Source organism: the organism of the source record quoted next, unplaced genomic scaffold (assembly GCF_019419815.1).
Source record: "Pyrus x bretschneideri cultivar Hongxiangsu unplaced genomic scaffold, Pyrus_bretschneideri_v1 Contig93, whole genome shotgun sequence".
Classification (NCBI taxonomy): Eukaryota; Viridiplantae; Streptophyta; class Magnoliopsida; order Rosales; family Rosaceae; genus Pyrus; species Pyrus x bretschneideri.
Genome location: NW_025999835.1, coordinates 1,128,817 through 1,146,083, shown reverse-complemented (window position 1 = coordinate 1,146,083; position 17,267 = coordinate 1,128,817). Strand labels below are relative to the sequence as shown.

Sequence of the window (17,267 nt, the reverse complement as noted above, 5' to 3'; positions counted from 1 at the left end):
TCGAACTAGGAAGGACGAAAACACCACTAACAAACACACCTAAGCACATAAAAGGACCAATTAATAAAACTTTACTCAAACGATTGAATTTGGGAAGATGGAGTGCGGATTTGGAATCAGAACATCGAAATTAGTTTAGCAGGGGTCCCGGCTGAAACCCCAAAAAAGTCAACCCAAAATCAACGTTGACTGGTCAATGGTCAACGCTGACCAGAAGTCAACGGCTGACTCAGCCGAGCCAAGTCGGTCGAAGTGCCGAGCTAGCCGGAGCTCACCGGAATCTAGGATTTTTGGTCGGATGTTTGGACAATTTTCAAAGCTTCGTAACTTACTCGTTTCTTAACCAAAATCGACCCATAATATATCAAACGAAGCTAGGAAAGTGAAGAATAAGATTATACCTATTTGGAAGCCCAATGGTTGCCAGAGATGGCCGGAAAATTGCTTGAAAGGTGACTGGTACGCAGGCAAATTGGAAAACTCACCGGAAACTAGGTAAACTTTAAACGTTCATAACGTCTTCCATACTCAACGAAATCTAGTGATTCAAGAAAAAAAAATTATACTTCTTGACGAGATGAAGAGAATGGTACCTCGTAAGACAGCTAACTTGACATGGTTTGATCGAAAAACGACTTGAAAGTGGTAATGCTCGCTGATATCTCTTGCTTTCCCTCTTATCTTTGTTAGGGGTGAGTCAACTCGGAGCAAAGAACAAATTACGATTTTCTATAATGGACAAGTTTTTGTTTGCGACGTGACGGAACTTCAGATACTTCGTGTATTGTCAGAAATAGGTTTGTATTTTTAGGGGAAAAAAACTGTAGGTTCTCTGCAATGTGTATGAATATGATCCGTTTCTTTATATCTCATTCGTTTATTTCATGTTGCATTCAATGTAATGTGGTACTGTAGATTTTCCAGTAAATATATGAGAGTCAATGCTATACGACAACATTGTATCAAACAAAAAACAAAAGAGGAAACTAAGAAATGAAAGGAACAGAACAATTAGAGTTGTGCCATAAAGTATGGTTTCAAAACTCAAAAAGTTCTAGGTAGAAAAGAGGATGTGCAACAGAAGTATTAGTCAACAAGTAGCTTGAGCCCAACCCTGTGAACCCAACATAAATGTTATTAATCAGTAGTCAATTATTATTGGTTTTAATTTTTTTCATGTTTTGGGTACATCTGGAGAGAATGATTTCGATCTTGATTTTGTTTTGGAAGGATAATTAGGATATCAATCTAAAATATGCTTTTGACCTTTATTTTTCAAATTAATGAAAACTTTATCTTTTACAACAGTAACATTGGATTTACCAAGCATAAGAGATACTATAGGGTTAGAAGGATGACCTACATGACTGTGCCACAATGTAGTCTTGACAGTGTGTCCAAGGCATGAAATTCCTGGACAAGGTTGTTTCTGAGATGCAGGGGAAGAACAGGAAGGAATGATATAAGGTATAGTCCATTGTTGCATAGTCCTTTATATATGATTCTCCCCGTGGCCTTGTCCTGAATCCAAAAACAAAATGCATCAAATATGAACCAACAATTATTGTCCAAGAAAATTCTCTGAACTGACAACAAGTTAAGAGTTATTCTAGGAACATAAATAACATAATTTAATTTGATAGACTGCATAGGAATTTTGAAAGTGGAATGGCCAAAATGAGTGATTGATAAACCTTCACCATTTGCTGTTTGTAGTGTGTCATTATGAGGATATGGATAAGCCAAGGACAAATTGTGAAAATCATTAGTCTTATGATTGGTAGCACCAGAATTTGTCAACCATACTTATGGTGAAGCTGAATTTGATGAAGAAGATGGCACAGATGGCATATTATAAGAAGATGATGCATTTATATAAATTGGCAACTGAGAAGATTGCATATTCATCAAGAAGACATATTATTCATCACATGAGGCATAATATTTAAAAACTGAGGATATTGCATTCATGGCAGTCATCTGTGATCCAGAAATCTTGGCTTTGTTTCTATAGAAACATGTCTTGGCAGTGTGATTGGTTGTATCACAAATCTAATGGGACTCAAAAGATTCAGCATCTCTATATAAGCACAATTGACATACGAATAACCTTGTTGAGAACACAATTGACAAACAACATTGGTAGATGAGGCAACACAATTGAACTGAGAAGGATTTCCAAGAATACCAGGAGCATAATCATGAACAATAGGTTTGGAACTATAGTACCTCTAGCCTTGATTATTGTAATGTATATTCCCCTGATTATTCGATTTCCCTTTGCTTTTGTATTTGGAATGATTGCCACGATTGAAAAAAGTTGGACTGCCCAGAATTCCCATTGTGATTTCCATTGTTAAAACCATTACTGCCACTTTGGATCCCAAAACTACCATTAGAATTCCCATAGGAAAACCTAGAACTACCATTGTGACTTTGATTTTGAGCCAGCAAAGTAGTGGGAAAATTGACAGAAGAGTTACTCTCAATAATTGCTTCCTCAGCAAGCAACTGAGCAGGGCATGAAACTCCTCGAGTGAAATCACACTTTCATGAACACGAATAACACACTGGAACATGTTATATTTAGCTGGAATACCATTTAAAGCCAAGATAACAATGTCCTCATCAACAAAAGTAACCCCTGCTGCAGAGAGATAATCTCTAACCTCCTTGATGCACTGAAGATATTGACTTACAGAATCAGCCCCTTTCTTGATAATTTGAAAGTCAGACTGAAAATGGAAGTCTTTGTAATTGTGGAAAATTAGTCTTGAAGACCCACCCATAAATCTCTTACATTGGTGCTCCTAATTGCACAAGAAATTGCAATCGAAGACAAATTAGCAGTGATAAGTTGCATTAGTGCTCTATCATGCATCTTCAAAACCTTAAACTCATCAGATTCAACTTTGAAATTGGAACAAGTGGATACAACCTCTGAATTAGCAGAACTTGAAGAAGAAAACTGAGAGGGACAACGATTTGATCCATCCACAAAATCCATAATGCCATACCCTTCGAGCATCAATTTCATCTGAAAATGCCATTGAAGATAGTTGGTATCATCCAACTTAGCAGCAACAGATGAAAAAAATATTATGAAAATTATGAATATTATGCTTTGGTTGATTTGCTATTTTACGCATGTCCTAGGGAGATTGTGAAAGAAAATAGGCAAGGTTTTGAAGAAATCGTTTTACGCATGACTTATTAGTTGATTTGCCTACTGCCTAGGCCACCCCCTTGATCATGAATTTCAAAAAGTAATTCATTGATTAGTAGATTTGCAAATGAAAAATCAGTTGAGCAAGGCAGAAAGACAGCAACTTGATCACTAGTTCACGACTGTCCCCTTATTTAATAGAGAAAGAGAACTGCTTTACAATAATGTAAGAATTAAAACTGGGTAGGAAACATATATGCTTTACAATAATTCGGTTTGTCATTTACCTTCAAAACCAAAACCGATTGATAATTACGAAAGATGCTTTACAGAATCACTTTTGTTTTACGTTGCCGAAATATTACTTTACCATCTAAATTGTCATTGGTTACATGCACTTGTTCTTCTATTCCTGTTAATAGTGCTGGAGTATTTATCCAAATTTCAATAAAAAATCGATGTTATCTTGTATCTTTGGCAGGAGAAAATCTAATGTGCCACAATGTATGATCCCAGTGACAAGGTAGAATCGCATACATAGCAAATAATGTATAACATTAAAATGTTCAACTTGAAATTAATATCTAGACAAAATTGAAGATGGTGGCAGGCTAAACATGTTGCCAATTCATCGAACCAATAACATCTAGGAATGCAGTGCATGTTTCTTGGTTGTTCTTGTGCAGAACATCTGGACTTTTCTTACAATTGAAATTGATTCACTAATTTTTCCAAGTTTGAGAAATGAAAGGAACAGAACAATTAGAGTTGTGCCATAAAGTATGGTTTCAAAACTCAAAGAGTTCTGGGTAGAAAAGAGGATGTGCAACAGAAGTATTTGTCAACAAGTAGCTGAGCCCAACCCTGTGAACCCAACATAAATGTTATTAATCAGTAGTCAATTATTATTGGTTTTAATTTTTTCATGTTTTGGAGAGAATGATTTCGATCTTGATTATGTTTTGGAAGGATAATTAGGATTTCAATCTAAAATACGCTTTGACCTTTATTTTTCAAATTAATGAAAACTTTATCTTTTACAACAGTAACATTGGATTTACTAAGCATAAGAGATACTATAGGGTTGGAAGGACGACCTACACGACTGTGCTACAATGTAGTCTTAACAGTGTGTCCAAGGCATGAAATTGCTGGATAAGGTTGTTTCTAAGATGCAGGGGAAGAACAGGAAGGAATGGTATGAGGTATACTCCATTGTTGCATAGTCCTTTATATATGATTCTCCATGTGGCCTTGTTCTGAATCCAAAAACAAAATGCATCAAATATGCACCAACAATTATTGTCCAAGAAAATTCTGTGAACTGATAGCAAGTTATGAGTTATTCTAGGAACATAAAGAACAAAATTTAATTTGATAGACTGCATAGGAATTTTGAAAGTGGAATGGCCAAAATGAGTGATTGATAAACCTTCACCATTTGCTGTTTGTAGTGTGTCATTATGAGGATATGGATAAGCCAAGGATAAATTGTGCAAATCATTAGTCAAATGATTGGTAGCACCATAATTTGTCAACCATACTTATGGTGAAGCTGAATTTGATGAAGAAGATGGCATAGATGGCATATTATAAGAAGACGATGCATTTATATAAATTGGCAACTGAGAAGATTGCATATTCATCTAGAAGACATATTATTCATCACATGAGGCATAGTATTAAAAAAACTAAGAATATTGCATTCATGGCAGTCATCTGTTATCCAGAAGTCTTGGCTTTATTTCTATAGAAACATGTCTTGGCAGTGTGATTGGTTGTATCGCAAATCTAATCGGACTCAGAAGATTCAACATCTCTATATAAGCACAATTGACAGACGAATAACCTTGTTGAGAACATAATTGACAAACAACATTGGTAGATGAGGCAACACAATTAAACTGAGAAGGATTTCCAAGAATACCAAGAGCATAATCATGAACAATATGTTTGGAACTATAGTACCTCTAGCCTTGATTATTGTAATGTATGTTCCCCTGATTATTCGATTTCCCTTTGCTTTTGTATTTGGAACGATTGCCACGATTGAAAAAAGTTGGACTGCCTAGAATTCCCACTGTGACTTCCATTGTTAAAACCATTACTGCCATTTTGGAACCCAAAAGTACCATTAGAATTCCCATAGGAAAACCTAGAACTACCATTGTGACTTTGATTTTGAGCCAGCAAAGTAGTGGGAAAATTGACATAAGGTTACTTTCAATAATTGCTTCCTCAGCAAGCAACAGAGCAGAGCATGAAACTCCTCGAGTGAAATCACACTTTCATGACCACGAATAACACACTAGAACATGTTATATTTAGCTGGAATACCATTTAAAGCCAAGATAACAATGTCTTCATCAACAAAAGTAACCCCTGCTGCAAAGAGATAATCTCTAGCCTCCTTGATGCGCTGAAGATATTGACTTATAGAATCAGCCCCTTTCTTGATAATTTGTAAGTCAGACCGAAAATGGAAGTCTTTGTAACTATGGAAAATTAGTCTTGAAGACCCACCTATAAATCTCTTACATTGGTGCTCCCAATTGCACAAGAAATTGCAATCGAAGACAAATTAGCAGTGATAAGTTGCATTAGTGCTCTATCATGCATCTTCAAAACCTTAAACTCATCAGATTCAACTCTAAAATTGGAACTAGCGGATACAACCTCTAAATCAGCAGAACTTGAAGAAGAAAACTGAGAGGGACAACGATTTGATCCATCCACAAAATCCATAATGCCATACCCTTCGAGCATCAATTTCATCTGAAAATGCCATTGAAGACAGTTGGTATCATCCAACTTAGAAGCAACAGATGAAAAAAATATTATGAAAATTATGAATACTATGCTTTGGTTGATTTGCTATTTTACGCATGTCCTAGGGAGATCGTGAAAGAAAATAGGCAAGGTTTTGAAGAAATTGTTTTACGCATGACTTATTAGTTGATTTGCCTACTGCCTAGGCCACCCCCTTGATCATGAATTTCAAAAAGTAATTCATTGATTAGTAGATTTGCAAATGAAAAATCAGTTCAGCAAGGCAGAAAGACAGCACTTGATCACTAGTTCACGACTGTCCCCTTATTTAATAGAGAAAGAGAACTACTTTACAATAATGTAAGAATTAAAACTGGGTAGGAAACATATAAGCTTTACAATAATTCGGTTTGTCATTTACCTTCAAAACCAAAGCCGACTGATAATTACGAAAGATGCTTTACAGAATCACTTTTGTTTTACGTTGCCGAAATATTACTTTACCATCTAAATTGTCATTGGTTACACACACTTGTTCTTCTATTCCTGTTAATAGTGCTAGAGTATTTATCCAAATTTCGATAAGAAATCGATGTTATCTTGTATCTTTGGCAGGAGAAAATCTTATGTGCCACAATGTATGATCCCAGTGACAGGGTATAAGGAATCACCTTAGCTTGCCCTACTTATAAGTTCTAAGGATAAGGGAAGGGTTTTTCTATTCTATCTAGACAAAATTGAAGATGGTGGCAGGCTAAACATGTTGCCAAATTCATCGAACCAATAACATCTAGGAATGCAGTGCATGTTTCTTGGTTGTTCTTGTGCAGAACATCTAGACTTTTCTTACAATTGAAATTGATTCACTAATTTTTCCAAGTTTGCAGATGAAGAACCGTGTGGACCATTGGCTTCCTCTGCCAATTTCTTCCACTTCATGGCCTCATGCTTCATTCTCTTACCCTTCTCTCCTTGCATCAGCTCTCCAACAAGCTTCTCCACTTCATCTCTCTTCACATTTTTATCAATCTCTATACCAATGCCCCATTCTTTGCAAGTACAGTGACAGTTTGTTTGCTGATCAGAAAAGAAAGGCCAACACAACATGGGCACTCCTGCAGACACACTTTCCATTGTCGAATTCCAACCGCTGTGTGTCAAAAATCCTCCGACTGATGGGTGGTTAAGGACTTGCTCTTGAGGGCACCAACTCGCTATTAGACTTCTTCCTTTAGTTTCATCCACAAACACAGATGGAAAAATTGCTGATTTACCAATTACCAAGTCAGGCCTAATTACCCAGAAGAAAGTAAGCTTGCTCTTTGCAAGTCCCCAGCCAAACTCTGATGCGAGATTTATACGCACACAAATTAAACCCTCTTTTTGACAATTGTAGTGAAGAATGTAAGTAGGAATCGTTCTGGACCGGGGATTAGGAGGGATTGTTAATCACTTGGATTTGACTCAAAAACGTAAAAACAAGTTTAAAACACTAAACTAAACTTGAAGAATGCAAAACTAAACTTTAAAACACCAAAACAAACCAAAAGACTCAAAATACATAAAAACACAAAATAAGATAGATTAAGACTAAGACTAAACAAAGTATGGGGGGGAGGATTGAGGTTTGGACGAATTTAAACTAAAATGGATAGAATGTAAAGAAAACAAATTGTAAATATGAATTTGACGGAAATGAATGGATAAGAAGCTAGCTAAGGGGTTCATCTCCACACATGTTATACTTGCATACAAAATGATTTCCAATTGCGTTTCAATAAACCATTAATTCTCAACACCCCAAGTTAACCGTGATGCACTAATTAACCTTCAAATCTTCCTAACGTTATTGAATTGGATGATTGCATACGACAACCCAAAACATTCCCCACAAGTCCCCTACATGATTGCATAATAGAGATACAAGCAAGAATCATTACGCTCTATGAAAATTATAAGTGTTGACGAGGCATTCGTTACTATGATTGCATGAAACTTATGCCAAGAATTCGTTTAACGCGATTGTTTATAAGCAACCTCCACTACTTGTGAATATAAGTTCGTAACTATTAGGTGAAACTCACTTATATTCTAGCGTCATATTCATGCATGAAAATTAAGTGTGCACTCTCAATAAACATACATAAATAAGTTATCAATCAAATAGTTAAACAAATTGAATCCGCAACTTATGAAACGCAATTAGAAGTAATCAAATGAAAATGCAAGCATAAACATATATTTCGAATCACCCCCTAGCTAAGGGGGGTTTAGTTCCTCATACGTGCAAAACAAAGAGAATTGAAATTAAACATTGAAATCAAAGAAACACCTAAACATTCCAACAACTCAAACTTGAATTGTATGAACGTTTAGGCCCTCTTCTCTTCCTCTTCGTTGTAGCATAAGGTCTAAGGATGGTTTGATGGTGTGGATGGTTTGGGGAGTGGTGGAAATGGAAGCAATGGAGGAGAAGTGGAAGGGAACCCACGGCAAGCTTGGAAGCATGCTGTTTTTGTGTTGTGTTGTGGTGTTGTGTATGAAATGAGATGTACAGCTCACGGCAACAAGGAGGGAATTGGTGTTTGTGTTATGGTATGTACAATGGAATGGAGTGGGGAGTGAATTGAATCCAAATGAATGAAGTGTGTGTGGTTTATATAGGGAGAGAATGGGTGAGAATGTGGCTGCAATGCATGTGAAAAACAGCTAGGAAAGTGGGTGGAAAGCTGGAATTGCACAAGAGGAATGCTGGAAAGGCAAGGGAAGTGCACGGCATTGAGTGTGTTTGTGTGTTGTGGCTGATTTGTTTGTTGGTTAAAGCTTATGAAAGCATGTGAATGTTGTTTGTGTGAAGTGTGTGTGAATGCATGTGGATTAAAGAGTGAATGGTGGTTGAAATAATGATGGAAAACAGCTAGGAGAAGTATGGAATGCATGTGAAATGTAAAGGGAAAAGCTGGAAATGCTAGTGTGTGCTGGAAATGGGAATGAAAGCCATGGCAAAGGCTTGTGGATGAGTTGGAAAAGCATGTGAATGATGGAAATGAGAGTGAATGGATGGGAGAGCATGTGAATAATAGCTAGGAGAATGATTAAAGGGGTGTTGCTAGGTTGGAAATGCATGTGGAATTGCAAGGAGGAAAGCTGGAAATGTGAGTGAAGGCCACGGCAAGGGGAAGTGTTGGGTGATGGGTGCATGTGTTGGCTCAATTATATTGTTGGGAAAGCATGTGGATTAGGTGGAATGTAGGGGGAATAATGATGAAGAAAAGCTGGAAATGTTAGGGGGGGAAAGCTGGAAATGAATATAATGCACGACAATGGGATTTTTGGTGGTGTAAATGCATGTGTTTGCATGTGAATTGAAGTTAGGGTGAATGATGATGAATGCATGTGGATTAAAGAATGAATGGTGGTGTAATGATGAAGTGGGAAGTGGAAGAATGTGGCTGGAAAGTGGAAGGGAAGGCACGGCACAAAGGGGAAGTGTTGGAAATGCATGTGATGCATGGCAAGACTTGTGTGATGGTGTTGGTATGGGAATTTCTGGTTCTAAGGCTTTGTTTGATTGGGCTAGGCCCTTTGTTTTATGTTCTAAAGTGCATACAAGGCTTCAATTTTTGTCCAACACTTTGGCTCCAAGCATAAGCTATCCATTCTTGGCCCAAAAGTGCTCCAAAAGGCTCCAAAATGCACTTCTTTGCTCTTTTAGCCCTTAGAACCTGAAAACATACGAAAATGACTTAAAACACTTAAAGAACTAAGAAATAACAACGTAAATGCACAAGAACAAGCCAACTAAGTTGCCTAAATATGCTCCTATCAAACTCCATAAGTTGTTCCGGTGTCATGACCGTTATGCTGCCGAAATTCACATAAACAACCGAGTTTGGCTTCTTATCGTCCAGCCAGAGGAGACACTCAGCTTCTTCTCTCCACAGACTGTATCCCAAGGACTTCAAAGGATGTTGTGGCATCTGATTGAGAAGTAACGAGAGAGGGCCAATGGCGTAAATGGGTGGATACATACTTGAGAGGCCATCCAAAACATCTTGCTCTAGTGCATCAAAGGTATGTACAATAATTGCTGAAGCTTCATGAACTCTACTCATTACTTCAAGGATGTTGTTAAAAATTTTGTCATTGGGATTTGTTGTCACAAAGTCGTTGGGGAGATCCCTCAAACGGATATGCTTCATTCCTGGAATCCAATCTATTATCTGGTCTAAAAAGCATTCGTGAAACTGCTCTCATCTACAAACACCCAAGCAATACTTAATTAATAAAATTAAAAATAAAATCATAGGCATGTTTACGAAATTAAAGAGCAACTCTCTTGAGATTTTTTTTATTTACCAATGCCACAACTATCGTCCATGAACTTTAGATCAATTGGTAACTGGCGGTGGTATATTGATTAAAAAAGAAATATCAAATAATAACGAAATTATACACTGCTAATTCTTTACCTTTAAGCGGTGCAAGTCCTCTTTCCACCAAAGCAGGATATTTCATATAGCCCATAGAGCTGCTTGCTGAAAAAGTAAAGAAGAGTGTAATGGGAATGCCAAGTTGTTGAGCTGCAGGGGTTGTGAAAGCCATGAAACCATCTGAAACAATGAGAGTAACTGGAGGAGTAGTACGGTTGAGTTTCTTTATGAGGTCAAGAAAAGGTGCCAAGAAATTGGTTTTGACGGAATCTGCAAGCAAATTGAAGTCTTGGGTGGAATCGTCATCTCTATCCGGAAGGCCATCTGGGATTGTTTCAAACTGAAAATCATCAGGCAAGCCGTCAAGGGAGTCGGGTCATAGAGATTTAAGAAAGCGCCTGTGATTGAACTCGGTGTTGACATAGATTATACGAAAACCTTTATGGTGGAGAAGTTTTGATAATTGAAGCATTGCCTTTATGTGACCTTGTGCCGGAACCGGGATACAAACAGCATGAGGCTGATTAGCTTCTCCTACAGAAACCATCTTGGATTTTGTGTTTGCCTCTTTGTTTGCTTTGCAGTGCTTGCACAAATTTCGACTATTTATAGTGCTTGTGATCTACTTTTCAAATGATCTTGTTTGAATAAAGAAAAATAAGTAATCTAAGCTGAATAAGTTGTCAATTGTGTTTTGATTTGTATAAGAATTTTATAGGTCAAAAAAGAGAAGCGTAGCTGAAGGAGATGAAGAAGCAAAGTTGAACTGGGGTCTTCGGATGGTCCTTCTACCTGTTTTTCTTTCTTTCTTGTCTAACTCAGGCTCGTTTGGATGTGCTTTTGAAAAAGCCAAAAACACTTCCAGCGTGAGGCATCCATCTTGGATTATGTTTGCATCGCGGTGTAGCTTGTTTATAGTGCTTGTAGTGAGCTACCGTTCAACATATATGTGGTTTAAGTTGAATGGTAGTCTAGTTTCTTGTATTTGAATTTAGAGAGATCAAGTAAATTCAGGGAGAGATGTGAAAGAAAGTATGCATTCGTTAAAAAATAGAAGACAGCAAGACAGCCACTTGATCACGACTTCACGACTTTTCTACTAGAAACAGAGAAATGTCTACAATAATGTTAGTGTCAAGAATCTGTAGGGAAAAGTCTTTAAGATAATCTTGTTAGAGACTTACTTTTAAAATCAAAGTCGCCATGCAACTAGCGGACCTTCTACTCTTGTGTCATTTTGCGTTCTAGAATATCACTTTTAGCTTTTTTGTACATTGCTAAAGGGAAATGATCTTGTCCGTTGTTTCTATTTTTGATTATTCAATCTGATGTCCAGAAATATAAAAGGGTGAGTGAAAGGCTAAAAATAATGTGTGAAAATCAGCTCCCATGGCTAAAATATTCCGTAATCATTTCAACTTTCATAGGTTATACTAGTAAATATGTTCGCGCGTTGCTGCGGAACTTGAATGCACCAACTTTAACTACATGAATAAGACACATTTAACTTGAAAAAAATTCAACGTAATCATGAACGAATAAAAGGGATAGATGAGTGAACAGTGTCGGTAAGATAAGCAGCTTGGCTTTTATATACATTCAACCGAGCTGATTACAAAAGATGTGGTTATAAAAAAAAAAGCTCTGTTTCCTTGAGAAAAAGAAGCAACAGCCCCGTATGCTTGACCAATGGTTCCATACTCGTTTTCAATCTGGTATAATTGAAACAACAATTAACCCATAGAAAGGTTGTGTTAAGTGCTCCTGGAAAAAGGGTTTGCTGGACAAAATGTTAAGCCTGCTCTCTTTCATCCAAACAAATGATCCTTTAAAATTAGATAAAACCACTACTAATGCTCCCGACCATAAATTAGAACATACTCTTAGTCTTAAAAAAGTGTATCACATGTCTACTGGCAAGGCAAGATGTAACCCACTGAGTTTTCTGGTGACAAAATCACCAGCAACTAACTATATGTATAGGAGCCGGAATATGTATCACATCATTCTTTAGTGCTTATCAAGAGTATTTTCTATTAGCATGTTTACGAATTCTCTAGTATGTTGATCAAAAAGTAAACAAATTCTCTTATGTTTTCAGTAATCGTACTTGGCGGTGAAACAAACAATGTTTACTGATGCATTCTAACTAAGGACAAATAATAATCCGCCAATGGAATTAGATCTACACAGTCAATTGAACATGTCAAGTAAAATCATATGGCAAGGTGGACTTCCTCTTGTGCATTTAATGGTGAATTGAAGACCAATGCCAGAGGTAAAACAAGAGTAAGTACAACCCGACTGCAGCAACCCAATGCATTTTTTTTTTTCTGTGTTGTATAAGAATAAAGAAGGATAACATTCCCCTGAAACCAAATTCATCCCCCAATTTCTTGCAATAAAGAGGGAGACCGACCTTGTGTTCTCGAAGAACAGTAGAACAATTAGACACAACCAGACTGATCCAACTTCCCACTATGATAATGAAAAACTAAAATATTAATTAGCCTAAAGCTTCAGCTTACCCGACTAAAAGTTCATGGCTCCGTCCCTGACAAGCACCTACTCAATTCAGTAATGAGCGACAATGCCCTAGGTCTTCTATTCGTGTTGATATTGTTGGACTTTCAATCAAAAAAATTTCTAAGACAAATAGGATCAATTTAATTAAAAACAATGACTAAACAAAACTTAAGATGTAGTAGCAGGATCAACAAATTGCTAATTCTTTGCACCGATAACATTTAGGAATGCAATACATGATTCTTCTTAGTCCTTAAATATGAAGAGCATCTAGATCTTTCTAAACTGAATTTGATTCACTAATTTTTCTAAGTTTGCAGATGAAGAACCGTGTGGACCAGTGGCTTCCTCTGCCAGTTTTTTCCACCTTCTCTTCCTCCATTAACTCTTTAACAAGCTTCTCAAGTCTCAGCATAGGCACTCCTGTAGACACACTTTCCATCGTCGAATTCCAACCACTGTGTGTCAGAAATCCTCCAACTGATGGATGGTTAAGGACTTGCTCTTGAGGGCACCAACTTGCTATTAGACTTCTTCCCTTAGTTTCATCCACAAACTCGGGTGGCAAAATGCTGATTTACCAACCACCAAGTCAGGCCTAATTACCCAGAAGAAAGAAACCTTGCTATTTGCAAGTCCCCGACCAATTCTTTATCTTTGAGTGGTGCAAGTCCTCTTTCCACCAAAGCAGGATATTTCATAGAGTCCATAGAGCTGCTTGCTGAAAAAGTAAGAAGAGTGATGGGAATGCCAAGTTGTTGAGCTGCAGTGGTTTGTGAATGCCAAACCATCTGAAACAATAAAAGTCACTGGTGGAGTACTATTGTTGACGAGGTCAAGCAAGTGTTTTTTATGGAACCGGCAAGCAACTGAAGTCTAGGGTGCAAACTTACAAAAAGTAACGGCCGGATGTACAATAACTTTGGTAGTGCCAATTAAATTAAGGGAACTTTAACGAGCTTCCGATACATGTTTAGGTTAACGAAAAATCATATTTTTAAACCAAAAAGTCAATTCTTGTACTATTCATTTTAACCTTTATTTTGTCTTTATCATTAAAACTCAAAGTTTTCAAACTCTTTTCATTAGTTTTCCTTTAAATTAACAAGATTAAGACAAAGCCAAATTAAAAGAACAAATAAAAAAGGGTTAAACTCTGTTTACTACCCTCATGTTTCATGGTTTTCAATATTTAGTACATCAAGTTTTTTTCATCCTAGAGTCATACCTAAATTGTTAATTTTGGGACAGTCTCATACAACCGTTAGTCAAACTGTTAGTTCTCCCGTTAAGTGATGGCGTGGCGCCCACGTGGACAATGACTGGAAGCCATGTGTCATTAAAAAATATTAAAATAATTAATTTAAAAATAAAAAAAAATAACCATCAGAAGAAGAACAAAAAAAAAAAAAAAAAAAACCAAATCTACCATGGGTTCAATTTCTTTTAACTTTGGAAATCTAATTGTTCAAATGAAAAGATCATTGAAAATCCAACGATCTGCTGATTAAGAGGACCATGGGTGGGCTGGGCTGACTATCACATGGGTGGGGCCCTCCCTCACCCTACTGCTGATTGAAAGGGCGCAACCCGTGCAATTGTTGCGAGGGCTGCTAATTTTTGCCCAACTGCCTCCCATTTTTGGATCCAAAGGTAATTGAACCTAATTGCCCTTGCAATTGAAGGCCCGCTAGAGATGTTATAAGTGGTTTGTCATATGATCGAGATTTTCTTTGATAAATAAAATACTTCCTTGTATCTTTTAGTAGTTAACCTTAGACATTCTTCAACCATAGAAGAAACAAATTTTGGGTGTACATTTTCGTGTATCTACATCTCTTGTCAAGTGACCCACACAAAACAAATATTGGTACATAAGATAAATAAAACTTGTATCTGGACAAAATTGAAGATGGTAGCAAGATAAACATATATCTCCTTTGACAAAAAAAAAAAAAAAAAAAACAAACAAACAAATAGCTTCTTACAAAACGTCTAGCTTTTTCTTAATTGAATTTGATTCACTAAATTCTCTAAGTTTGTGGATGAAGAACCATGTGAACCAGTGGCTTCTTCTGCCAATCTCTTCCACTGCATGGCCTTATTCTTCATTTTCTTCCCCCTTCTCTCCCTCCATTAGTTATCTAACAAGCTTCTCCAGTTCATCTCTCTTCACTTTATTATCAATCTCCATACCAATGCCCCATTCTTTGCAACTATAGTGGTAGTTTGTTTGCTAATCAGCACAGAATGGCCAACATAACATAGGCATGCCTGTTTGACACACTCTCTATCATTGAATTCCAACAGCTATGCGTTAAAAATCCTCCAACTGATGGGTGGTTAAGCACTTGCTCTTGTGGGCACCAACCTGCTATTAGACTTCTTCCCTTGGTTTCATCCACAAACTCAAGTGGTAAAATTGCCGATTCACCGATGACCAAGTCAGGCCTAATTACCCAAAAGAAAGTAAGCTTGCTATTTGCAAGACCCCAACCGAACTCCACAAGTTGTTCTGGTGTCATTACCGTTATGCTGCTGAAATTCACATAAACAACTGAGTTTGGCGCCTTATCATTAAGCCACCTGAGGCACTCAGTTTCTTCTCTCCATAGACTGTATCCCAAGGACTTCAAGTGGGTGTTGTGGTATCTGATTGAGAAGTAATTGGAGAGGGCAAATGGCGTATACAGACGGAGACATAGACGAGAGCATCCAAAACATCTGGCTCCAATGCATCAAAAGTATGCATGTGCAATGACTGCTGAGGCTTCATGAACTTGACCAATTACTTCAAGGACGCCAGTCAAAATTTCATCATTGGGATCTGTTGTTAAAAAGTTATTTGGGAGATCCCTTAAACGGATCATTCCTGGAATCCAATCTATAACCTGGTCTAAAAATTCATTTATGAAACAACTCTCATCTGCACAATTAGCACCCACATGGTACTTAATTAGCACCCACATGATACTTAAACATTAATGAAGGTTCATTAATATGCCTTATACTACTACTACTAAGTACCCTATATACGATATATGTTTTATGAAAGGTTTTATGACATGTTAGGGTGGAAAAAATCTATTACTTATTATGTTATATGAGTTTTCTAAACCTAGGGGTTAGTACGTTAAAGATTAACTGTTTTATTACTACTTATTTATCAACTTGGTCCACTCATGTTTTGTTTTGTGCCCCCTCAAGAATAGATTCGAGACGTACAATCCCGGCGTCAAGACACTCTCGCATCGGCATCTTCAAGTCCTCTTGGTGTAGGACCCATCTCTTTGTTCATTAATTTTATATTATTCCTTTTTAGTGTCTCATTTTAGTTGTATAATCTGAACACGATCCACAATTGCATATTCATTATAATTAACTTACGAGTTTTATTTATGTCGGTTATTTGTTTCTAGTTCTCAAGCATCCTAATATGGCTTCGTCACCTTCGGGTGTCGGTCAGCACGTGCCTATTCTGGTGTTTGGAGAATATCAGGGTCAGGCATGTCTGAACAGAAAAATAAGTTATCAACCAACAATTTGAAAGAGTCGACGTTTGAGGATACAAACTTGAATAGAGTAGTTTGATCAAATTCACTATTCATACAACTCTCACAAAAGATGAAAATGTGTTTCGGAAGTTATACTTACGTAGACACAAATGATATTCAAATACAATAAGACTTGTTTCTTTTAAAACTGCAACTGACCATCCACCTAATCGAACTGTCATACTCAAATTTTTAACCTTTGAGACAAGTAGACGAAGAACGTCCAAATTGATGAGAATCGGTACCCAAATTTTATGAAGACTAAACTGTCATTACATACATGTCCAATATAAATGGAGTAGCAAGTAAAAACATGAAGAAAGAACGGGCATAAGCAATCAAATTATTTTTAGAAAAAGAAGAAAAAAAAGCCTTGTAAACTAGAGTTTCTTTGCTAAAATTACATGACAAGATGACAAGGCCAGCTGGTTCGAATCTTCAAACAGAATTCGTGATTATCAAAAAGCTTGTTGAGAATATTAATAAGATACTTGATAATGAAAGTTCAAATTTATCTCTTATCAAGAAAAGATTAAAGTTCAATTCTATCCCGGACCTTACAGTAAATTTCAGGCCGTTTGGAAAATGTGTTTTCAAAACTAAAAATGGCTTTAGATTATTAGAAGTGATTCTGACAATATTTGGTAAAAAAAAAAAAATTAGGAACATAGAAAAGTTTTGGGTTACCTAAAAAACACTTACAATTTTGTTAAAATTATTGATACATTAATAGCGAAAATGGTCCCTGACATTTGCATAACTCATTACTTTGGTCTCTGAGATTGAAAATCAATAGAAATGGTCCATGAGATTGGCCAC

At 36.8% G+C, this 17,267-nt stretch overlaps 2 pseudogenes; both read right to left on the bottom strand.

Moving 5' to 3' along the window:
* Positions 1-6,724: 6,724 nt before the first annotated feature.
* Positions 6,725-11,235, bottom strand: LOC125473714 (annotated as a pseudogene).
* Positions 11,236-14,104: 2,869 nt separating this feature from the next.
* Positions 14,105-15,863, bottom strand: LOC125473706 (annotated as a pseudogene).
* Positions 15,864-17,267: the final 1,404 nt, after the last annotated feature.